The 26,474-nt window shown below is 43.5% G+C and overlaps 1 pseudogene; it reads left to right on the top strand.

Annotated features, from left to right (window-relative positions):
* Positions 1 to 2,348: 2,348 nt before the first annotated feature.
* On the top strand, positions 2,349 to 25,635 carry LOC116803233 (annotated as a pseudogene).
* The last annotated feature ends 839 nt before the right edge of the window (positions 25,636 to 26,474 follow it).

Below are 26,474 nucleotides of genomic sequence, written 5' to 3' on the forward strand. Positions count from 1 at the left end.
GGCAGCCGGGTCTGGACTCTGGTTTTTATGGGCCCAGCTCAAAATAGACAATGAACAGACAACGGAGTGCAACTTTTCACTCAAGTGGTTTTTATGTAGATTGCTTCGGTCAATGTTTGCCTAATGAATGAATGGGCCCAGAGTTGCGGAGAAAGGGTTCCCATTTCACTACCCGGGATTAGTTACTGTAACTGATATGATTAAAGAGTGGTTAAGCAGCAAAACAAACTTCAAAGGATGGAGTTTATACAACTCCGGTTGGGGATTTTCTATTACCCCCTTGATTCACAGATAACTTAGTTAGCCCAATCAGTTTCTGTTTCTATTTTAATTACGTATATTGCCATCCTAACTTTTAATTACAAATTCTCTTTAAAATTCTGCATCGAAATTGTAACAAGAAATTGTAGTGGGAATAAGCCACAAATAGTGACTTTTATTATTGGCAACCATTCCATATTATTTCACTATCTCATACATTCTCGTAAAGATGAAATCTGTGCATATATTAGTTATGAAAAATGTTTACAGAAATAGTAAAACACAACTTAAATCAATATATTTCGCCCCGAAATATCAGATAAGCAATGCCCAAGTTCTGAATATTTATCCTTGAAAAATACATGAGTCCAAACAATTCGGCAGAGCTAACGAGAACGAAGTTTACACATGCAGATGGGGCCCAGCTGTGTGCGGCCCACCTCAAATAAGCCGATTTAAAAACAATTTCAAAAATTAACCATTATTAAAGCCGAGGGGAATGCAAACGTGAAAAGTAAAAAAAAAAATCCCCCACATATAAAACGGCGATCCAAAAATAAAATTCCAATAAGCGTGCGTTTTCGGTTGGCTCCAATGTGGGGACGGAAAAACCTGGGAAAAAAGGCCAAAGCGATATGGAAAACAGACATTTTCGCGAATACCGACAACAGACCGACCGCCAGAGTCACACAACCAAGCGGGCAGTCATTCAGTCAGCTGAGCTCTGCAATTTTAAATAATTAACAATAAAAGCATAAAACAAAAACGTAAACAAAATAAAGCAGCTAAGGGAGCGAACAAAAAACAACATGCATAAAAGACATTTAAAATAAGCGCAAAATCAGCACAAAAACATTCAGCGAACCGAAAGGATAACGACTGGGGATATGCGCCAAAGGTGTGCGTAGGGGCGGAAGGGTCGGAAGGAGCGGCAGAGGCGTCAGGTGAAAGGGGGCGTGGTGGCGTGCAGGAGGACAGGTGGCCGGCGAGGCGCAACAATAACTGCACAAGCTGCTGGCACAGTGACACACTGACAACGCACAAAGACAACAGCACAAGAGGATTCGCAGGCGGGGACACACGCACGCACACACGCATATAGACCAGGTGTACATATTTGCATACAGTTCACTGGGCACACACACTCACTCACTCACTCACTCGCACCCACGCACACACACACTCGCACACACACACTCGCACACACACACACACACTCGAACAAATGCGAGCCTCAGCGAAAAGTGAATGAAACGCGACAGTTGCCAAGTCGGCTGACATTGTGCCAGGTGCCAGTTGCCAGTTTACCTGTTGCTACAGTGCAAGAAAATACTGTAAATCCTTGTAATTGTGGCGGCATAAATTAATTACTTTTTATTTGATAATTAGCCTTGCCCAAATATATTTAATAAAGAAATATATTTATCAAGTCAGGTGCTCCCATCTTCTGTTTAAAAAATCATATTAAAATCCTTAGTTAAATTGGTTACCCAAGAAATAATATATAACAAATTTATAACGTCAACAAACGTCATAATAATAACTTTAATATACCTAAACTATAGCTTACTTTCTACGTTCATAGCTTTAGCCATACTTAAAAGGTATCTTTTGTACGATAGATAGATTTCAGAGCAATAATTTTCCATATGAATGACTTGCTTTAGACTTTTCTCCTCGTGCATTTGTCAGTTTTCCAGGTGTTGGAGACACGTGCAGGCCAACGCGTGCCGGAGTGAATAGCTATAGCTTGGGGGGTGGCTCAAAGGGTGGTCTTAAAAAATACACACTAATTTGCCCAATAAGCAGGAAACGTTTAATTAAGCACACAAAGCCGAAAAATTTAAGCGACTTACACGGGCACAATTTGCATGATAACCCAACACGAAATCTCCCCGAAAATCATCTGATATATTTAACATACTATAACGCAACCTTTTGCTTTCTGCTCAAAAAAAAAAAAAAAAAAACTCATCGCTGACCCGAAAATATATGCAGGCAGCACAAATTATGCAAATGCTGCGCTAAGTGCGGCAAAATGCTCGCAATGCCAGCGACGACAAGCTACAACTACAAACTACAACTGCAGAAAATAAGCGGAAAAGCAGAATTAGCAGCAACAACAACAAGAGGAGTCCTGTTCCGCAGGAATAGCAAGGATATAGCAATATAACAACAAGGCAGCACCGCCAGCATCAGCAGCAGTATCAACGGGCTGCAAAATGCGCTTTGGCTTAAAGTTGAGCTGCCTTTGGCCAAGCTTTTTATTATGGCTAACATGGAGCAGTGGCGGCGGTGGAGGTAGATGGTGGGGAGTCAGCGCACAGCCATCATTAACCGAGAAAATCCCATTAGGTGAGTAACCGTAACCGTAAGCCCAATGCATCTGACAGCGACCCGAGCTGCAGGATCAGCCACCCACCCACTCCTGGCATCCTGGCAGCCAGCTTTTCGTGTCCTGGTTTTGTCCTGGCACTTACTCTTATTTTATAAACGTTCAGCTGCACACGCCTCAGCCTGCCGGGAAATGGCTAAAACGCGCAAAAGTTCCCCATTTCAAAAACTCTCAAAGAGAATACCTTTTCGGACAAAAAAAAATATTGATTCAATAACAGGCTACATTAAAAGTTTTCAAGTGCTTGTGCTAACCTTACCTTAAAATGTATATATAGCATTGAAAAGAATAGAATATGCTGCAATTTCTAATTGCTGCAAATATTTTACGCAGTTAACTTGTACTAGAAGATACATTTTGTAAGCTAAGAAAGGACATTATTTTTCAATAGATAAAATCCGCTTGCTTTGTCCGAGAAATCATCTACCAAAATGAAGTTTGCAAGGAGTCAGTTTCATTCTATTTCGTTTTATTCCTCAATTTTTTTTGTTGGCCACTTTGAAAGCTGAAACGCCACGCTTATTAGCTTGCTGCAAACGCCACTTAAAAATTGGCTCAAATTGCCCACCACAACAACAGCAACAACGAGAAAAACAACAGTAGCCTGAAAGACGGCAACAAAGTTTTTCCCAAAAAAAAAAACAAAAACAACACAAAAAAATAAAGCGAAGAAAAAATTACAAGAGCAACAACACAAATAAAATTCGAGCGCAAAAGCAATTACAAAGTTTAAAGTGCCTTTGCTTTGAACTTAATTGACAATTTCGATGGAGCGGCTACCGCTACCCCAAAAAGCCCAAACTTTTACCCAAGTCGAGCACTAACAGCAATTTTACACATCTTTGCATGTTGCTGCTACTGCCGCTGCTGCCTTTCACCTGAAACAGGTGCCATTTTCGAGCAGGGAACCGACGAGGTGCAATCGGCCTTCAAGTACGCGATGCTCAATCACAACCTGAACGTCTCATCCCGACGATTCGAGCTGCAGGCCTACGTGGATGTGATCAACACGGCGGATGCCTTTAAATTGTCACGACTGAGTAAGTATCTAAGTAATATTCAGTAAATCTATTGATTAAAACATGAACACCAAGCTCGCTCGTTAGGAATTGAATTCATGAGATGCAGAAATTGCTGAAATGTAGCAAAAAAAATGTGATAATTATGCGCATTTTTAGCAAGTCTGTCATTATACATATTTTGTTATTTTTTCAATTTCCTTGGAACTCGGTCTACATTTAGCTGTCATTGGAAATTCTTTCTATATCTGTTGACTTTAATTGTAAAGGATCCAAGTCAGAGCTCTTTATGGGTCAGCTTAATGCATTGCAACTATTAGAATATTGATGCAGCTCATTTAAGCAATAACTCATTAATTAGAATTAGCTTTCATTGAATGTCTAAAATTAATGATTCAATATTAAAACAGATATAAATGTCATAAATGTAACTTAAATCTATCTATTACGTTGTGCGCAATAGCCCAAGCTTAAGATTTGTCAAACATTCAATAAATAACATGGAATGTAATGTCATATTTGTATGTGCTCTTCCCGTTCATTCCTTGCAGTTTGCAATCAGTTCTCAAGGGGCGTATACTCGATGCTGGGAGCCGTTTCGCCCGACTCCTTCGACACACTGCACTCCTACTCGAATACCTTCCAGATGCCCTTCGTGACGCCCTGGTTTCCCGAGAAGGTGAGCCCATTAAGACATTAATAAATATTAAAGCGAGTGGGACCAGAGCAAGTGCCAAGGTCGTTTGGCTATTTAAATATGAAATATTAATCATACGCACTGTTGGCTCGCAATATAAATTGGTAACCTTGAAAAGCGCACAAAGCGCACAGTCCAAAGCCCAAAGCCCACCCAAAAAAGAACTCCACCAGCACAGCTGGGCCAGTTGGAAAATATTTATGAGCCGCCCAGGTACAAATCATTATTAATACTAGCGAGCTGGGACCAAGTCGGTCAACCTGGCCACTTGTTTCTAATGATGTCCTGGCCCAAGCCGGCTGCTTGGTTTGTTAGTTTGGCTGGTTGATATTGGTGTCGTGTGCGTGCGCTTTAAAAATTTATAACACACTTTTGGCCTCGCTTAGGCCGTTCGCCCAATAAATCAACCAGGAAAATGCCCGAAACGAGCCCAAAACCAGAGCTCCAACAACAATGAGCACTCAATAATGATTCATGTTTACTAACTCGCCATGTCCTTGCTTCTCCTACCCAACGCCTCCTCCTGCCCACTTCTCCAACCGATTTGCGGCTGTTTTCCATAATTTTCGCGTTTTAGGTGCTTACGCCATCGTCTGGCTTCCTCGACTTTGCCCTCAGCATGCGCCCGGATTATCATCAGGCCATCATTGATACAATACAATTTTATGGCTGGCGCAAAATAATTTATCTCTACGATTCCCACGATGGTGAGTACAGCCAGCATGCATACTAATACATGGCCATAAACAGATATATAGATACATTCGCAGAATGGGGATGCGGATTCGAAGGAAGCTGAGCGAGTCAATAAGCATTTTTCCGCTTTCGCTTCTTGCAACCTCATCTATGCAAACTATGTAGTCGGGTTCGGGAAAGGGACTTCATATAAAATACTGTGCGAAAAATTTTAAATATTTATATTAATATTTAATAATTAATATCTCATGTCGATTACATTTTCGGACTATTTGAAACTTATTTTCAATTGTTTAAAAACTTATTAAAAGCTCATATAAAAAACATTCCAGCTGAGAAAGAACGAGTAATTAATTCTAACTTAAAATATTTGTATAATATTTTTAACTTTTCATCAAACTATTTGAGACCAAATTTTCCTATTAGTTTTCTGCCAGTGAAATTGTAAGCACTCCGCTTTCCCTCCTTCACTGCAGCGTAAATTTGCTTTGTTATAAGTTTCTGCAAGCATTTTCCATTTATCCAGTGCATAAATAAAGTTTAATGACACAGCCGTCTGCATTGAGGTCCCCTTTCTCCATTTCTCCATTCTCGCTGACATTTTGCGCCATTGGCAGTTGGACAATTGGTTTATGTGGCGACCGACGACGAATGGTTGGGGGCATGAAGAGATGTCCGGATGGATGGAGTCTAGTGTCTGGCTCTTGCGCTATTATTATTAATGAATGCCACGTGAAAATCTTTTGCGGTGGCCAACAGTACTCAATCAATTCGAGACAGTTCATAATCTTCCAGCCGCCCGTCCGGATTCTCTGTCTCTGCCTGTGTTTGTTAATCTCTCTTCATCCCGCTTTCACTTCGTGCCTGTGTTGGTGTGTATCTCATCGGCTGTTTTAAGCCATGCCAAATGCTTAGTGGCAGTCAATCAACTCTGTGGCTTCTTGTTAGCAGCTTAATAAAATCTGATTGCCGGCATATGACTTTAAGGCCATAGTGCGATATATGGCCAATTAATAGTGATGGGGAAGACAAAATTGCTTGGCCGTTTTTCATTTTTCATAAATTTCCATTTCGCCTGCTTGGTTTATGGTCATGTTTACAAGGCAACTTCTGGCACGTAGCGCCTACGCCTTCTCAACGTCCTATTGTTTTTGGCCAGGCAACTGTTTTGTCCTGGAATGGCTTCCTCCTTTTGTTTATTCAACGCGCCAACGAGTTTATTACAAATAGGAAAAACATTTTGCGCCTTGCCTTGAATGCTCCAAAAAAAAAGAACACTATTTATGGGCAATGGCCGGCTTCAGATACTATTTTTCGAGTGGCGTGTAGAACAATCACAACAGAAACAACCATCGATGCAAACACAAACAATATTTCGTTATGGCTTTTTCCCCCCCGCTCCTTCCACAGAATCTAATTCATGCGAAGTGGGCCAGCGGCTTATAAGTTTATTCTTGCTTGTATTTACGACTTGGCCAAGAAATTGGCTTACACACATTTTCCTTTTAGCTGTGAAATTATTGTATTTGCTGGCCGCTCTCGCTGGGATGCCGGGAAATTCCAATACGTGCTTGCCCAGCGGCTATGCTTTATTTTATTTACGCACAGTTTGTTCACTAAAAAACACTTGTGCCGCCGCCGGCTATTGGATTTTCCAGACAAGAAAAGCGGGCGGGACATCCACAGGTCATTAAAGAAATCCGCACACGAGTTTCGCGGCTTGCTCTTGAGCGATATTCATTTTTCGGCAGCTTAGCCTTTAAGTCTTAAATTGATGAATTTGCTAATGCAGGTCCTTAATAGATAATTCGAAAATCATGTTAAGCACCTTAGATTGCACTTTAATTGGTAATTGGCCTAGTTTATGGTGAACTTTTAACTTTCGATCATTTGATTTGAGTCTTAGTCACAGATATTAGCAATGTAGAAACTTAAGAACAACCTTTAATATGAAAATGATATACATTAAAATATACCAAAAAAACCCCTCTTTGTGTCGTGCAATCCTATCGCTTTCCACTTGCACGATTGAAATGGCAAAAGAGCAGCAGCACACAAACCGAGCTGAAGTAACTTAATTTCGAATGGGGCAATGTGGCAAGTTGGCAACTTGGTTGGTGGCCCATCCTTTTGACATGCTAACTGCTCCGAGCAGCTGTCCCGCTTCCAGTCATCGACATCATCCAAGCCAGCCACGTCAAATGAGCCGTATAAGCAAATTTCCCACAGACAGGCAGTGCCAATGAATCGCAAAGTATTTGCACGTACGAGACACTAGAACAAATGACATGCACAGGCAAAAGTGACAGGTGGCGATGCTCAGCTAGCCGGTTTCCAGCCAGATGCAAGGATCCTTGAGACAGGCCAAAAAAAAAAAACACTTTGATTCGTTATTTGTTTTATTTTTCTTTCGGTTCACCAAATCATTAATTTGTTCTTTTTTACAAGGGAGTGGGAAGAATGTTATTTCGCTTGTTTTCTATAAAGCCAGAACCCAATTTTCCGTGACCCCTTCAGTCTGCCACGTTGCCATCGATATTTCTGTATGAAAAAGCATACAGTCAACAGTCTGCAATGAAAGTAAATGTCTTACTTACATGTACGTATGTATACATACGTATATATTTATTTATGTATATGTGGGCCATGTGTGTCCTGGCAGCTGCCGAAAATGAAGAAGGAATCTGTGAATAAAGAAGAAACGCGTTGAGTAGGCGTGGTCCTGCCCATTGCCGTGTTAACAGCACATTGACTTGCCGTGAAATGAAATTTATTACGAGGGGCAGGGCGAGAAAAAAGAATAAACATTCCACGCAGGAGTCACAGATACAAATACGCAGCAGACAACGGCACAGATACAGATACAGATACCAAGAGACAAATACGTAGATACTTGTATTTGTGTGTATGCGTGTCCTGGTGCGGGAGCTCTTTTAAGGACATGTGAGAATTCGCTTGCTCATGCTGCAATGAAACGTCAGCAGTTACACGATTGACCACTATTGTTTATTAAAGACACCAAAGTCAGCGCCTAGATATATTAAAGTTGAACCCTATGGCTAATCAATGCGACCCTTGAACCCTAACTGCAGAATTATGCAAATGGTTTTCGTTTATAGATGAAAGACTTGATTGTCTTTTGGCCCAAAAAATAGAATCCCCATCGATATCTACATCAAATATGTATATGGCATACCAGTTCGATGTTCAATATGAGTGGTTTGTGGGGATATAAAAATCTGAAAAGAATCTGGGCTAGAGTGGGCATCATGAATAATAAGCGAGCGCTGATTGTTGCCACCATAGAGCGTGTTACATAATTTAAATCACAGATGAATTTGCATAAACTGCGTCAAATGGCAGCGCAAATTGCGTTAAGACAACGACAACGAACAGAAGTCCTTGGCCAGAAAATGGAGACGAGGCCTCCAGTTCCGGCTGACTGCCATTAATTTAACCATTATGGGGTTTACGGCGCTTTCACTTTCATGTTATTTGATACATTTAATGATGCTAGCTACCGCTTTTCCCCATCCCCCTTCCCCTCCTACACCCTTTCGAGGCCCTTGAAAACATATGCGCAAAGCCTTTGAGCTTGTCAGCATAATTTCCCCCAGTTTTCCCGCCAGTGACCGAACGAGGCCGCCAAAGACGACGCACTTTGTAAGTAATTAAAGCGGCAAAGTTTTTGATAGCACAACAGGCAGGACGAAACGGAGACCAGTGAAAAACCATAACAAGCTGCTAAATTGGGGCGTGGCCCGCCCTCTGGTGTATCCTAATTACGTGCAGTTAATGCATAAAATATGGAATATTTGGTTTTGGAGTCAATCGGGAAATGAAAAACCACCCTACAACAATGCTTTCCCAGTTGCCATCACTTTTTCCGCAACTTTTCTCGAAGTAATTACATTTGTTTATCCACAATTTAGCATCCCCTGTTGTGATCTTTCTCCATAAAATATGCTGCCGAACGTCTTAGTTGTTGGCCGTGTGTGTGATATCTGATGTCCGCATCCGGATCCGCATCCGTATCTCTTGTCCTATCTGTGTATCTTTGCATCTGCGTGATGTGAGCCGGTGTCGCTATCAAAGGCAGCAAAACTTCATTTTCGCAAAACTAACTTTTGTTTAACATAACAAATTGTCTTGTTTACTTTTCGCATTCGAGTGAAAGTTGGGCGTGGCTCTGTGGCTGTGACAGATTTGCATAGCCACTGGAGAGATAGTGGCCAAATTGAGTGGCAGCCAAAGCCCTGCTATCTTCTTCTTTAGGCACTTTTCAAATTCAATTTCGATTCACTTTTTTTTCTTTGCTACTCGAAAACAAATTGAATTTGGCCCGGTGGTTTCCAAAGAAAAAATATATATAATTGGAAATTAAATTCGTTACATAAACGAAAATGAAAGAGCAGCGGCCACAATTCGAAATAAAACAATAAAAACGAACGGAAATGCTCGAACACACACAAAGATACGAGAGCGGATGGGGACTTGAATACGGATACGGATTCGAATTGGGAATCGGGGAGGGATGCCAATTTCGAGCCATAAAGTCGATAGGCAAACGGGAAATCGGGAAGGTCGAATTATATGCGGCAGGGTGAGCCACAAAAATGTTTTCAAATCAAAAATAAAATAAAACAAAATCCTCGGCCGCAACAGCATGCTCTTCAATTACACTTTCGATTTTCCGATTTCGCACACACATAGATACACACGCACATACGCATACCCCAAATCCGAGCGGCAAATCTCAAATCGAAAAAAGCACAAAAATCAAATCCAAACACAAGCCATGCGAATGGAAGCGAAATGGATGGGGTTCGCTGGAGAGGAGGAAGTGCTAGCAAATGAAATTGTATAAAAGGCAAGGCAGAAAATTTATTGCACAACGAGCGGAGCGCACAAAAAATGGCCGCTCACTCATCCACACGGACACACTCACACACACACGCACAGAAACACACATTTAGGAGATATAGAATCGGGAGTCTCTGCATTATTCAGGACAATTTGATACCCCGAAAAGATGTATGCCACTGCGACGAGTGGCGATTTTCATCCTCTGACCCGAGTTGATTGGAGTGTATGCGTATGCAGAGTGCTTTGCATTTAGAAGTTCCGTCTTGATGAAACCGTACAAGCTGTAGTTACTTAACAATTTATCTACTATTAGTATTATATTTCAGCAGAAAAAGGATGTCACTGAAATCCTTCGCTTTCTGAAATTATCTTCCAATCTGTCTATCAGTTTGCAACAATTTATATTCTAATTATGTATCTTGTCTAAAAGTATCATAGAAACAATTTTTAAACAGGATTAAAAACTATATCCCAAGTCAATTGTGTCCGAAGGACATAGAATATTGTAGTTTTGTGAATGACTAGTAAAGATATTTCTCTCTCTCAAATTTCATGTTGCCCGAACTACCCTTGAATACCCTAAAACTTCGGAATATATACGTACTGTACTCCCCACATAGTGCAAATCAAAGCAACAACAAATTGGAAAAGTATTGAGTACGCTACGCCCGTGCGTAGCAGTGGGCGTGGCAAGTAGCAACAACAGCAACAGCGATGTCTAAATCAAAATCCAGCAGAAGCCAGAAGCAAAAAGAAAATCCCATTTTATCCGCAAACATAAATTGAAGGCGCATTGGAGTTGCACCGCCATGTCTCATGCGACATCCACCGAGAGCCAGTCGAGATTTCACCATCCTCTCACTCAGTTTCCTTGCTGGCTTTTCCTTGGTTTTCCGCCGCTCCTTCACATTTCCCCCCTCGACCTTCGCCTTTCTTTGTTTGCTGCGTAGCTGTAATACAAATCATCTGTCCGTCTGTCTCTGAGGCTATCTGTTTGTACGTTTCCTTCGGTCCCAGGCGCATTGAATCGTTGAGTTTTGACTCGTAAAGTTTGAGGAAAGTCCTGCGGGAGGACGGGAAGCGGAAGAGCTGGAGGAGCTGAAGCTCGGTTTAAGTGCGAATGAAAGCAGTTAGTTGCAGCCATAACTCAATAAGCACAAATGCAAATTGCGCTGCCAGAGGAGGATTCTCCTCTCGTTCGCATATCGTGCTAACTGTGGAGCCGAGGATAATGCCGGAATACGGTATACTGTATACGAAGGTCCACAAGGATAACGACGTTCCTGCCAAGTGGTCCAAAACTTGGCCTTGCCTCGGGGCCCTGGCATTGCAAACATGCCGCAGTTGGCCTAAATTCTGGGCGGCCCATCCAGAGGTATCTGCTGGATACGCAGTGGCATGTGCGCATCCTTGTATCCGTTTTCGGTAAATTTCAAATTGAAACTGATTTTGCTCGTTTGGCTTTTGTTTGTGGAGGGGGTGATGACGGGAGTGAGGCCGAGTGTGGCCTATTTTTAGACAAAGCAAATGTTAAGGGCCAGGCGACAAAGAAAACTGGAGCGTTGTGTAGGCGGATTGGAAAAGATTTAGTCGGAAAAGAAATAAAATCAGAAATTTAAAGTGAAAGTGCTTAAATATGGGCATAAAACGAAAGAAATTCAATGAAATCTCAAAAGATCATACTGAAATCAATCGATTTGTAATCCTTTTTGAGGAGCTTACATTCTAAAAAGCAAATGAAGGCCAATGAACATAGTTCTTTCAATTTAAGTTTTGCTTGGTAACACTATTTAAAGTATAATTTAATCGATTATGCATAATTTTTTTTAATTGTACACAAGATTTCAAATTGCTTTAACTAATAACAGTTTCTTTTGAAAAGAAAAAAACTCTTGATGGCTTATTATTACCACAATAATAGCACGTGAATTGCACTTTATCGCAATGAGGTCTGGTCACAATTCTCTGGAAAAATAAGATAAGCGCAGTTGATAGCATCAACTGATTAGCAGCGGCTTCAATAAAATAAGGAGCTTACAACCGAATTAAATTCAATTCACTTCAGACGAGCTTTTCGCATAAGCAGATTTTGGCGTGAATAACGCGACGCATTTGATTTCTCGTCGGGTGGATTGGATGGTTATGGGTATGGGTATGGCCATAGCCCCTTGTCTGACCCCCATCCAAGCCTTTGGGCTTCCTGTGAGTTGCAAATGTTCGTCTTGTTGATAAGGGACTGGGGGCTTGGGACCCAAGGGCCCGGGGCTTATTCCTTTCCAGTGGCTAACGACTCGCAAAACTGTTGATGGCCGTAATTTGTGTGCCCTCAGCTAATGCATCTATATATCTGGATCTGGATCTGGTCATATGACCGGATAGCCCAGAATGTGTGTAAATTTGCCCCGAAACTCAGTTAATTAACAGGATCACACTTGATAACCCCTCCTCACTACCGCAGGTCTGCTGCGCCTCCAGCAAATATACCAGGGCCTGCGGCCCGGCAACGAGTCCTTCCAAGTGGAGCTGGTCAAGCGCATCTCTAATGTCAGCATGGCCATCGAGTTCCTGCACACGCTGGAGCAGATCGGCCGATTCGAGAACAAGCACATCGTCCTGGACTGCCCCACGGAAATGGCCAAGCAAATACTCATCCAGCATGTCCGTGATTTGCGACTGGGCCGTCGCACCTACCACTATTTGCTGAGTGGCTTGGTAAGTGTTACAGCCCCCCAAAAACCCAACCAGCAGGCACCCGAGACAAAGGCCAGAAACGATCCTGAAACCAAATTACATCAGGGATTCGTAACAACAAAATTGTCATTATTTTTTTATACAAAAAGAAATGCTTGATTTCTGTTAAAGGTTTTTCTTTAATAATATTATGATATTCCATATCATAAATAAATTAGTTTAATTTAATATTAAGTCCAAAATATTTGTAGACATTGTATCCCATATCAGTTAATTTGTGATTCAAATAACCAGATGAACTTCATAAATAATGTATAATTATAATTTCATAATAGGGTTCATTTAACGTGCATAAAATGGCTTATATTAATATTTTGGTATTTTTAACGCATAAAGGACTGACCCCCTGCTTTCACCGATTCCTTGCACTGTAGCCTTATTAACCCAATTTCAATTCCATTGTCTTGCATTGCAGGTCATGGACGATCGCTGGGAGAGCGAGATAATCGAATTTGGCGCCATTAACATCACGGGCTTCCGCATCGTGGACACGAATCGGCGGCTGGTCCGTGAGTTCTACGACAGCTGGAAGCGCTTGGACCCCCAGATGAGTGTGGGCGCTGGCCGTGAATCGATTTCGGTGAGTAGCCATAGTCAAAGCCGCTATCCGGTCCGAACGAGGCCAGCACACACTTATTTGGCAGTTAAATATTTGCGGGGATTTAATGTTTGGCCAGAGAGAGACAGAGACAGAGAGAGAGAGAGAGAGAGAAGAGACACAGAACTGTAGCATAGTTTGCGGCGCTTTGTCGCCGCTTTGCGCTCTGTTTGCACTTGTGTTTGTGCCTCTGTTTGTGTTTCGTGTAGTCAAATACTCGTCTAGTATTCTAGTATTCCGGCGACAGATTCCAGATTTCACTTTTTCCAAGCGGCCAGGAGACAGATAGCTATCGCACAACTTGCAGTCAAAGGCACATGTGTCCTTGTCGCTGCTGCTCCGTTGTCCGTGTGAATGCTGCCGGGACACAGACATATACATATGGCAAGAGATAGTTAACAGAACTAGGAAATTTTTTTTTTTTTTTTTTTTTTTTTTTGGATATATTAATTTAAAACTGTCCTTCGCGGACAATCATTAAATTTGATGACTAAACTTAACGGTAGAGAATTAATTGATTACATAAATTGTTGCGAAACTATACAATAACTGTCGATATTGTATGTATGAAGTATATAATAATGTATGTGTATAATTTAATTTAATTTGCGTGTCTAATCCCAGAGAGGTCCAAAGGGTGTGATCGGTGCAGCCTCCTGGTGCGTTGACTGGTGTCCATCAGGTCTTGTGCCAGGTTGTTTGGGTGGTCTTGAAGCCTCTGCATGTACTGCCTGCTGCTTTTCTTAATCTCATCCTTCACCCAGGGGAAGCTGAGGACCTCGTGTATATTGGCATTATCGTGGAAAGGGTGAGCGTTTGTGACTGTGCGGAGCGTTTTGTTTTCGAATGTCTGGATAATGTTGATGTTACTTTTCGATGCAGTGCCCCACAGTTGAATGCCATACGTCCAGATTGGCCTTATGATCGCTTTGTAGATAAGGAGCTTAGTGGAAGTCGGTAGCTTAGATTGTCTGCCCATCAGCCAGTAGAATTCACGGACTCGGTTCTCCGCCTGTTTCCGCTTCTTTAGCAGGTGTGGTCTCCATGTAAGTCTCCTGTCCAGTGTAAAGCCAAGATAATTTGGATTGGCTACCTCTGGGATTGGGAACCCGTTGAAACTAACTGGTGGGCAAGTGCCGCGTCTAGTTGCGAAGGTGGTAGCGGTTGACTTGTCGCTGTTTACCGATATATTCCATCTCGTGTGCCACGTGTTCAGTAGATCTAGTTGCTCCTGCATAGTCTGGGAGGCCTCTGCTGGGGTATCTGCTGTTGTTAGGAACGCAGTATCATCGGCGTAAGTGGCTGCCATAATGTACTGGCTCGGTATCACCGGCAGGTCAGCCGTATACGCGTTGTAGAGGAGCGGACCGAGAACGCTTCCTTGGGGAACTCCTGCACGGGCTTCTTTGACGTCTGAGCGCGTTTCTCCACACCTGACGGCGAATCTTCTGCCCTCCAGGAACGATTTTAAGAACTTGAAATATGGCTGGGGCAGGCCGTTTTTGAGCTTTAGGAGGAGACCGGGGTGCCAAACACGATCAAAGGCTTGCTTAATGTCCAGCATTACTGCTAGGCAGTATTTCTTATTCTCAAAGGCGTCCAGGATATATTGCGCTACTCGGTGGCCTTGCTCTGGTGTCCCGTGGCGGCGCCTAAAGCCAAACTGGTGATCAGGGATCAGACCAGCCTCCTCAATCACCGGCAATACTCTGGTCAAAAATACTCTTTCGAGTATCTTGGAGAGTACTGGTAGTAGGCTGATCGGGCGGTAGGAGGCGGGATTGGCTTCGTGTTTACCAGGCTTCAGGATCATAACTACTTCGGCGCGTTTCCATGATGAAGGGAAGTGCCCCAATTGCAAGCACTTATTTATTATGGTCGTGATTAGTGACTTGCTAATAGGGGGGAGGAGCTTTAAAGCAATGGCATTGATGGCATCATCGCCTGGAGCCTTGTGGTTACCCATTGCCGCTATTAAATTGCTGATTTCCTCTTCCGTGGCCTGGGGTATCGACTCGGAGTCAAAGAGAGGTTCTGACAGGAGCCTGGCTGTTTCGGCTGCTTCATTTGGGGAACATCGATTGGCTGGTGTGAAGACTTCCTCCAAGTGCTCGGCGAATGCGTTGGCTCTTTCGGTCTCAGTTCTGCACCATGAGTTGTCTTGTCTTCTGATGGGCGGGATCCTCTTCAGTGGCCTCTTGATGCGCTTGGTAACATTCCACAGGTTGTGGTGGGGATCACCCGGCGCGAGATTACCAACAAAGCTGTCGAGGGCCTCCTTCCTTAGCCTGACCAGAGTTTCCTTCAGCTCCTTGGTGGCTCTGTTGAGAGCTGTTTTGTCTCTAGGGTTCCTGGAGAGGAACCAAACTGTTACCAAAAGTACAAACCTTGATACTTAAAATACCTTAAAACTTCTCACGCATTTTTCGTCTCTACTTGTTTTCCCCATAAAGCATATAGATGTTTTATTTGCCTAATTTTCATGCATGTTTAGTTGCAAATTTTAAAATTTATACTTCAAAGTGAGCTTTAATCACTATAATCATTTTATAGACTTACTGTGGCTAAACTAAATTTCTTTCAGTGTAAAAAGGACAGCCTTGCGGCAGCAGCAAGTTGGTTTATTTTGCGCTGGCTGGCTGTTTATATTTGTATTTCCTTGGCATTATCCTTGTTGACAAAGATTTCACTTTGTGGCGCTTAAACGTTAGTTGAATTCAGCTGCAGGACAGTTCTCTCCGGTCCGGTTCTGTATGGTCCGGTCCGGTCTGAACCGTTGTCCTTGCTATTCAGTCCGTTCCGGTCCAGCGGACCGCTGCTCTCTTTGGCAGCACTTGTTTGTTTTGTTGACATGCGTGTGTGTGCGAGTGTGTATGTGCTGGGGGAAATTCACATTAAAGCCTTTGTGTGGCATTCCCTTTTCAGTTCACTCATTCCGTGTTTGCACAACTGCCAGTAGGCCAGTTTAAGGACTCGCACATCCAGTCAGCCAGCGGCGAAATATTAAATCAAAGTTATGCCCGCTCTTTTGTGCGGGTTAATCTGCGACACGTTTCGTGGATGAACTCTCCCGGGGGCCTTGGGCTAGCTAGCTTAACCCCTAGTTGCCCAACACCTGCTGCTCCGTTGGGCTAAATAAGGCAAAAGATAGCTCTGCCCCAGAGGGCAATGGCTCGCAAAATTGTGAATAACAGCGTGTAATGCACTCATTAAATGCCAGCAGCTAAACCACCTTACCAGGAATGAATCCACGGGGGGCTCTATTGACTGTCATCCACACCCACCATTCTATCCTTTTGGATTATTCCCAAATTAATGCTTTTTGGCAGTGTTTATAGTAAACACCTGGATACTCTAATCATAATTATCATATGCGAGACAAAAATGTTAACTAATTTAAATAAAGCATTTCTGTACAAATTATTGCTCATATAAATCTAATAGTTTAAAATTATACTTTTATAAGGTTCAAATTAAAGTACTTGTAATATAGGAACTACCCAACCATTTGTAAATTTTTTAATCGGAACCCCCACATCTTTCTTTCACCAAAAAAAACTCAGGCCCAGGCAGCGCTCATGTACGATGCCGTTTTCGTCCTGGTGGAGGCGTTCAACAAAATCCTGCGCAAGAAGCCCGACCAGTTCCGGAACAATGTGCAGCGTCGCAGTCAGACGCTGATGGTGGCCCAGGCGGCGGCCTCCACGTCCAGCGATGGCTACAACTACAGCGCCAGCGGTGGTGGCGGCAATGGTGGTGCGGGCGGTGGATTCGCTGGTAGCGATTCCGGAGGACCCGGTGGCATGGCCTCGCGAGCACTGGACTGCAATACGGCCAAGGGCTGGGTGAATGCCTGGGAGCACGGCGATAAAATATCGCGTTATTTGAGAAAGGTGAGCTAGAAGCATTGATGTTCGCGACGATGATGTGGACACAATGTACCAACATCATCGACATCGATACACCTGCCAGCCGTGCAAACTGACAAAGCAATTAAGCACATATACGCCAAAAACCCACCCACTTCCTCCCCCCTATTTTACGGCCCAGTCGGCACTACAGATATCTCTCTGTTGGTATCTTTACCTTCGCAGGTGGAAATTGAGGGCCTAACCGGGGACATCAAATTCAACGATGACGGCAGACGCGTCAATTACACGCTGCACGTCGTCGAGATGACAGTAAACAGCGCCATGGTATGTGTTTTGTGTTCTGTGCTTTGTTGTCTAGTGTAGTTTGGGGCTGTGTGTAATGGTCCGCGCGGCGTTAATCCATCCGGGAAAAAGTTAAAGCCGTTGCGCTGTTTGGGCCACATGTGGGGACTAGTTTTCACTTGGCTATTTTCGGAAGGGGAAATGGCAGGCAGCTTGGTGGTTCTAATTTGAGTCCAGAATTTAAAGTTCGATTTAGGAGCATAAGAAGTTTAGCCAAAAAACAAATCTCAACTTTTCAATCTATTACTATAAGTGAAACAAACAGCAAATTATACAACTTTTAGTCTAAATACGCAGCACTCTGTGTTAAGTCGAATTAAAGATACAACTTTATTCAACAATATATTTAATTTTGGAAATACTTCAGTTTTTACAATAATTACATTATGTAACTTACCCAAATGAACAACTCCAAACGAAAAAAGGCTGCCCTTTCTGATATTCTCCGTTAAGAAATGGAAAATAATTCAGAGTTAGGCAAATATCGATTCGGTTTGCTCCCATGTGGGTATCTAGGTGTCGATGTCTGCATTATTTATAGCCTGCCCAGCTCAGTAATTTATAATCTTTGGGGGCATCTTCTTCGTTTCTGACAACCCAGGTCAAGGTGGCCGAGTGGAATGACGATGCCGGACTGCAGCCCCTAAATGCCAAGTACGTACGATTGCGTCCGCACGTGGAGCTCGAGAAGAACCGGACCTACATCGTGACCACTGTCCTGGAGGAGCCCTACATCATGCTGAAGCAGGTGGCCTTCGGTGAGAAGCTGCACGGCAACAATCGGTTCGAGGGATACTGCAAGGACCTGGCCGATCTGCTGGCCAAGGAGCTGGGCATTAACTGTAAGTGAATGCGCGATGGGCGATGCCCTGCTTAATCGGCCGTGAGGGCAAGCCCGCTTACGATAGCCGTGCACTCAAAAAAAATATGCTTGATATATTTTATACTTAGAAAATACAATTTAGAAAAATTTCTTTTAAATTATTTGGAATAATACATTCATCAAATTTCCAATTCAAATAAATGGATCGATATTTTGTCTAATCCCAATTTCTCCATGTGTGTGAATTGCAGACGAGCTGCGCCTGGTCAAGGATGGCAATTACGGCTCGGAGAAATCCAGTGCCCATGGCGGCTGGGACGGAATGGTGGGTGAGCTGGTGCGCAAGGTAAGTTCCTACGCCCGCGGCCATTCCGTGCTCCTTCCCGTTTCCCTTTTCGCATCCTCTGACACGAACCACCTACCAAATGAACTCCTTCGCATTGCAGGAAGCGGATATTGCGATTGCCGCCATGACGATTACCGCCGAACGCGAACGTGTCATCGACTTTAGCAAGCCGTTCATGTCGCTGGGCATCTCAATCATGATTAAGAAGCCAGTGAAGCAGACGCCCGGCGTGTTCAGCTTCATGAATCCTTTATCACAGGAAATTTGGGTGCGTATATGCTAGGTAGTTTCCCGTAGATCCCGGTTTCCCTATCCCATCCTCTTTCCCCTTTCCACCTCTCCTTTGGCGGCATGCACTTTGCCTCATTGGCGCTCAGCGAAGCGTTGCAACTGGAGTTGAAGATTTTACAGCCGGATTTCGCGACTGCGATTGTGGACTGTCCAGGTCCCGTATCCTCGGAGCCAAGAACATTTTACTCATTGCTATGGCACTTGGCACTGCCTCGAAATTTCTAATTATTTCCCGTCACCGAAAACTAAAAAGAACTCAGGCTAAACACATAGAGCAATGTGTTTATTTTCACTTTGGTAACGAGTCAAAATGTTGCAAAAATCGCGCTGCATACAAATGAGTAAAGTTTTTAAACAATTTCTTCATTTCTGCTTCTGTTTCGCCGCCGTTGCCTGGTAATTTTTACGCTTGCCAATTTTTTTTGCCCCTATTTTCATTATTTTCTACGCCGCCTTTTTTTTACCCGCCCGATGCGAAGAAGGCTGTGTCCGCTGCTCGGGGAAAAGTTTGCGGCAAAAGTTTCGACTTGTATATTTATTTCTTCTGGTTTCGGCTTCAACTTGGCACCACGTAAGCTCCCAAAGTTTAATAGAGTAAACGACAAAGTTTTTTGTGCTTTTGCCACTGTTTGCCTTTTTTAACATTACTCGCATAAACAGCAGCACAGCACTTCGTGTCCATGGGAGTTGTTTTCCCCGAAATTACGTGGCCGTCAAGTTTTAAATTTAACGCTTGTCTCTGGTCCGAACTTTGCCGCTCGAGGCTTGTTTAAATAATGGCAAGCCATCAAATTTGTATGAGCGTTTAGTTGATGCTTATGTTGCACCCGGGCGTTTCACATCCACTTCTAAAAATTTTGGGTGCGCGGCGGAAGGATAACTGGGTAGACAATTAAACAAATTAGATGGCCATATACCCATATTTTGCCGACTGCTACTAATCCGCTGTAAATGCGCAAAATTATGGAGGCCGTTAAATTATGCACAATAAAAAATTCATAAAAAGGGGCAGAGCCCAAATCAGAATCTCGAGAAGTCAAAGAGTGTTGACAGCGCGACAAACGCAAAATTAAATGCTAATAAAAGTCGGCGAACAGCGCGCCAAAGTGAAAGCTAATGCGTAATTTGACATGAGCTAAAAAAAATTACAAATGCAAATTAGTTTTCCGGGGTCGGGAGTAACTCAACTGAGCGCCGAAGATGCCAGCGAAAGTGTAGCGTGCCAAAAAGGAAAAGGCAAAAGCCAAGGCGCAAAGTTAACAAGCTAATAAAAAAGTCTTTTACAAAAATGTATCATAAATTAAATGAAGCATTTCAGCTGCACACTCACTCTAACTCACCCACACACACACTCAAAGCGGCACAATCCTGCTTAGGAGCGTGTGAGTGTGAGTGTGGTGAAGACATTCGGGCATATGAAAGCGGCGGCGTAAAACGACAAGGACACACTTTTCCTTCCGCACAAAGGCGCTTGCCATGGCAGCCATTCAGGTGCTGACAGCTCCCACACACACAAACACCTGGCTCTGCACTGGGCGAAAAAAAGTTGTACAAGTCCATAAACATTTATATGTCACAGCCAGCTGTACAACTAAAGTGCTGAGTCAGAAATTAAATCTGTTAAGAACCTTTCTTCTGTATTCTGTATTATGTATTTAGCTGGTTCTTTACAAACAAATTAAGATACATATAAAATTATTTAACATTTACATAATCTTAGTAAATGTATCTGAATTGTATTCTACAAAAAATCCTATTGTCCTGTAAGGAACAATACTAAATGCTTAATTATGAGCAAAATCTCTATCTTAGACTCGAAAATCTACGAGTACTATTTTGCAACCATTTTTTTTTCTCCGTCCTGTTGCTGCAACACCAACGGTGGCAAATGTTGCCGTAGAGTCGACAGCAGCTTTTCTGCTCTTGTCGATGTCCTTGGGTGCTATTGTCTGGCTCGTCCTGCCGCGAAAGCGCCTGCTCCCGCGCCATCGACCCATTAGGTTAATGTTTCGTTATTTTCTAGGAAGCCACGGCCGCTTCCGCTTCAATTAGTTAAGAAAATTTAATGAAAAAAAGCAGCAGCGGTAGCAGTGGCTGCTTGCACAGGTGCCAGGTATTCCAGCCAGCCGCCTTCCATGTCCCCAGTCACGAATTTCATGTCTCATGTTTACCAACCATCCCTACAGCGAACTTTCTTTTCTTTCTCTTTTTGCTTTCACCTGCCAACAGGTGAGCGTCATCTTCAGTTACATCGGCGTGAGCATCGTGCTATTCTTTGTGTCGCGCTTCTCGCCACATGAATGGCGCCTCGTGCAACAGCAGCCGCAGCAATCACAGTCGCCAGGTGAGTACTGTACGCACACCTGCCCTTGTGCCACCTGCCTGGGCATTTGAATATTGAATTAAATTGCTCGCTTAAGAAAAGTTCGGAATAGAAATCTTTTAATACGGGGATTTCGCCCACGTAAATACGCTTAGAAATTGGCATTAGCTTAGTACAAATGTAATTGTCTTAATTTAGAAAAGGCAAATGCGTTGAGCAGCATTTCATTTTATATTTACGCGAAATTCAGTTATCAATTAAGCCATTAATTTATTTATTTAAAGAATACATACATGCTAAGAATTAAGTTCAATTAATTTAACTTTAATTACGTTCGGAACGTTACATAATTACCATTTAACCAACTATGTATTCAAAGTAAAATTAAAATCTCATCAATTAGAATTTTTATATACTAAAGACCCAACCAACAGTACGTTCATTGCAAAAACTTAACTGATTTAAGTTCGGCAATAACTTGCATGATTTCAGTTGTAAAGATATATTATCTACAATCCTTAAACACCTATAACATACGGTAATTGTTTCCACTGATTGGATGCGGGTACATTGCCATTGTGTCACCTTTTTCAAGTTACAATTTAATTTCACACCAAGTGCACAATTTCTTTGAGTGCATCCTAACGAGATATGTGCGTAAGCCAAAAAAGCGATGATTCCAGGCGGAAGACCCATTATCTCGTAATTGTATGCATCTGCCACAACTTTTGACTTGTTTTGCATTCGATTTTATTTGATTTCACTGAAAATTCAATTATTTTAATCCAATTTGCCACTGGCACTGCTTTTTTTTGCTGGAATTCAGTTGACAGTCGGAACGAGAGTCAGATACGTACGTATGAACTGGAGAAGCTAGTCACTGTGAGAGAATCAGAGCCGGCGATGTGGAGTGGCTATTCATAACAATCTATTGACATCCTGCAAAACATCCTTAATGTAATTTTAGCGGAAAGTAAACAACATTCTGTATGCACGCAGCGTTTGCAGAATGTGTAAAAACGAAGATAGATAAACAGAGGGAGTGGGACAAAGGCGAGTGCAAAATGAAACCTGGCAAGGACTATGCTCCTGCATGAAAAGGACACGCCATGCCGGCAGTAAAATCAGCATCCACATCAGCCTCACGAGCAGAACTCGCTGGGAAAAGGACGAATGTCATCACATCTCCACCCGACAGTCAATGGCTTTGCAATTGAAGCAAATGGGGAACAGAGACTTGGCTATGGGTTTGATTGCATATCAATTAGAGCAGGCGCAAAAAGCCAAGCCAAACGAAATGATTGAAACTTGGACAGTCGACATGGGCACGTACTGACAGCTCACTCCCTGTTTTCCGAATCCAGTTCACACTGGGCGACCGAACTAAATTTAGAATGATTAATTATGTTCCTGAAAGGATTTTAATGGGGAAAATAATAGGGCATGCAGGTTACTTCGAAGCTTAAGTTTAATCAATACGAGTTACCATTTCACTTTTGCAAGTCTTCATCATCTACTTGGAACACCTTTTATGTTTTATGTTCTTACCATATGTAATATATATATTTAGTTAAGTACACCTTTAATTGCACTATTCTAAATATGTTCTGGGTCTTTCGTTTAGTAGTAATGCACTTTTTCTCACTGTGCATTAGCAGACTGCGCTTGCCGTCTGCGGTTTCGTTTTGCGGCCAACTCACCTCCCCCTTTTCCGCCTGATTCCCTTTTTAGATCCGCATGCACATCACGAACAGCTTGCCAATCAGCAGCCGCCCGGCATCATCGGAGGTGCACCACTGCCCGCTCCCCCGGGACCACCCACTCCGGGCGCCCAGACGGCAGCAGGAGCAGCTGCCCTGCAGGCAGCCCTCTCCGCCGGAAGTCCCGGTTCCGGAGGCTCCTCCTCGGCGGCGGTGAACGAGTTCAGCGTGTGGAACTCCTTCTGGTTCGCGCTGGCCGCCTTCATGCAGCAGGGATCCGATCTGTCGCCGAGGTCCGTGTCCGGACGAATTGCAGCCGCCTCGTGGTTCTTCTTCACCCTGATACTCATCTCCTCGTACACGGCCAACCTGGCCGCCTTCCTCACCGTGGAGCGAATGGTCACGCCGATCAATTCACCGGAGGACCTGGCCATGCAGACGGAGGTGCAATACGGCACTCTGCTGCACGGTTCCACGTGGGATTTCTTCCGGGTGAGTAAATACTCTGACAGGTACCTATGCACTGAAGGAAAGTAATTGGACCATACGTTTCATGACTTAAAAGTGGGTCACTTTTTCTCTCTGTACATCTATATACCTTCCCATTTCATAGACTACTTATGGAATTGCTAGTCCCGATTGCCTAGCAGCCAAATTAATTTGGGGGTACTCATGTCACACTCATTTGACAACCGCCCAATGGCCAAATCAAAGACAATAAAAGCCAACAGTCAAGGCCTAGAAAACCATTGGAATTTGCTGGCTGAGCCTTTTGAGACGTCAAAATTGAGAGGGCCCCAGCCGGGCCACGAATTAATTTGTGTTAGACGAGAAATAAAAAGCAATTTGCCGCTGCCGTTCAGCAATCCACATTCCATTTCTCCGGCCGTCAATCGGGCCAAAAATGCAAAAGAAATGGGTCGCAATTCTATTTTTTATGGCTACATTTATTTGAGATGCTTTTAAGCACACTTACGCTCTGCTGCCCCGCCATGTGAGCGATATATTTCTATATATTTGGGCATACTCGTATATTATGTACGTTCATATATAACTCCGACAGCCATTAGTAGCCGACTAGGCACTCGGTTTCAGCATCCTACTGATGGATGTCTGGGCAAAACGGGTGTCCCTATACGCATGCATTCGATTGTCCCGGGATGCCGGGGCGTATACGCTATATCCGTATTCCGTATTCCGCAGTCCGTACTTTATTTCCCGTTCGTCTTTGTGTGCCCGCAGCGCTCCCAAATCGGACTACACAACAAGATGTGGGAGAACATGAACTCGCGCAAGCACGTCTTCGTGCCCACCTACGATGAGGGGATCAAACGTGTGCGCAACTCCAAGGGCAAGTACGCCCTCCTGGTGGAGTCACCCAAAAACGAGTATGTGAACGCCCGCGAGCCCTGCGACACAATGAAAGTGGGCCGCAATCTGGATACAAAGGATTTGGCATCGCCACGCCGCTCGGTTCGGCGCTCAAGTGAGTACACTGCGGGGAAATGGGTCAACTTAAGTGGGCTGTTTAGCTTTTCATTTCTAAATATGCAAGACTATGTAAAAAATATAATTTTTAAAGCATAATTCATTAAATGTATACGAAAGTTAAATATTTTCAAATATTTTATTTTTATAAATGTCACAGATTATTTAATGTGTAGTTCCGGAATCTGGGTGACATCGGGTAGTCAGAAATTGATGCCTTTTACGGCGAGAAACTGGGGAGTTTTCAGCCAGAGATGAAAGCTAACCCACATACTTAACAAAGCGCCGCCATTCTCATTTCCATTCCCGCTCCCCATTCTACAGGGACCCCATCAATCTGGCCGTGCTGACGCTAAAGGAGAACGGCGAGCTGATCAAGTTGCGGAACAAATGGTGGTACGAAAAGGCGGAATGCAGCACCCACAAGGACGGTGAGACCTCGCACAGCGAACTATCGCTGAGCAATGTGGCCGGGATATTCTACATCCTGATTGGCGGCCTGCTCGTCAGCGTGTTCGTGGCCATCCTGGAGTACTGCTTCCGCAGCAGGCATTCGCGTTCCGCGTCCAGTGGTTCCGGCATGGGCTTGGGCATGGACTGGGCGGCGGCATTAGTGGCGGCAGTCTGGGTAAGGCCAATGGATCCATGATGTTGGGTCCGTCGAGCGCCGTGCCCGGCGGAATGCCGTCCTCACATCAAAGGAGCACGCTGACGGACACCATGCACGCCAAGGCGAAATTGACCATTCAAGCGAGTCGCGACTATGACAACGGACGCGTCGGGGTAAGTTACACTTCAAAAACATATTTGATATTAAAGTATTTTACAATTAATACTGGCTTAAAAGTGGCTTATTTTAAAGTCGACCTAGTATAATCTAAAATATAATACTTCTAAATAAAATAAATGTAAATACAAGTTTTATTTTCCTTAGTGTACGACATTAAACCAGTTTATAGAGTGCTAGATATGTGTTCTATTTTAAACGCACTTGCAATGTTCATCCAAGCATTGATTCTAATCCACGCACAGTATCTCAATTGCGCCTCGTTGCAGTACTATCCGCCCGCCCAGCTCTCGGCCACGCCCCCCGACGCCGGGGACTCCCTGCACATGAACGCCCACGGGCAGGTCTGACATGAGCATGCGCAGGAGTCGCGCCTCTGACGCACTCCCTGCGCGCCCACGATCCGCCGGATAATGGCCAACAGCCGCCAGGAGACGGAGAAGATGATGGGCGGCGGTCACGGCGGTACAGTGACCGTATCCGTTCCGGCCACCTGCTCCAGCAGCATGAACGGCAGCCACGAGGGCAGTCTCACGTTGTCGCCGAGCAGCGGGAGTGCCACACTGATGCGCCACTCGCCGGACATCAACCAGCATCCGTACGGCAAGTAAGTGCTCGGATGGGTTGTTAGCTATAAGGACACCTAGTCGTAAGTGCCGCAAACCAACCACATGCAGTAACACATCGGTAGAAGCTTAAAAAACGCTGCATACTTTAAGGCGAGCCATTTTGCACAGGAGATTTATTCTAAAAATTTTAAATTTGACTAAAATTTTAAAATTTTGGCATTAGGAAAGAAATGATTCAAAAATTTAGCTAATTAAACCACATTTTAAAAAGTTATAAATATTTTTATCATTACCCAAGGCCACTTGTTATTAGAATGTAAGCTTTATTCAAAATAATTACCTAGTTTCGAAAATGCGTTGAATTTTTCATGCAACGCATTTAAATCATTTAATCCAAAAATGTTTGCGTTATTGAAAAGTGCAAGTAATTTGAAAATTAAACCGATTTCAAAAGTGAAAATGCGATGAAAATGCGTTGAAAAATGAATAGCTCGCGTTGAGAACAAAATTGATGGTTATTAATTTGCAATAAGTGCGCAAGAATTTCACAATAAATCTCATAGCCGTGCGATGCAGCAAAGTATGTAGCTTTATTTATGCGGCCGCTTTCAGATAATTGCGCTGCGCAATCATTTGGCAAACAATTTTTT

This window comes from Drosophila sechellia, unplaced genomic scaffold, assembly GCF_004382195.2.
Source record: "Drosophila sechellia strain sech25 unplaced genomic scaffold, ASM438219v1 U_337, whole genome shotgun sequence".
Taxonomy (NCBI): Eukaryota; Metazoa; Arthropoda; class Insecta; order Diptera; family Drosophilidae; genus Drosophila; species Drosophila sechellia.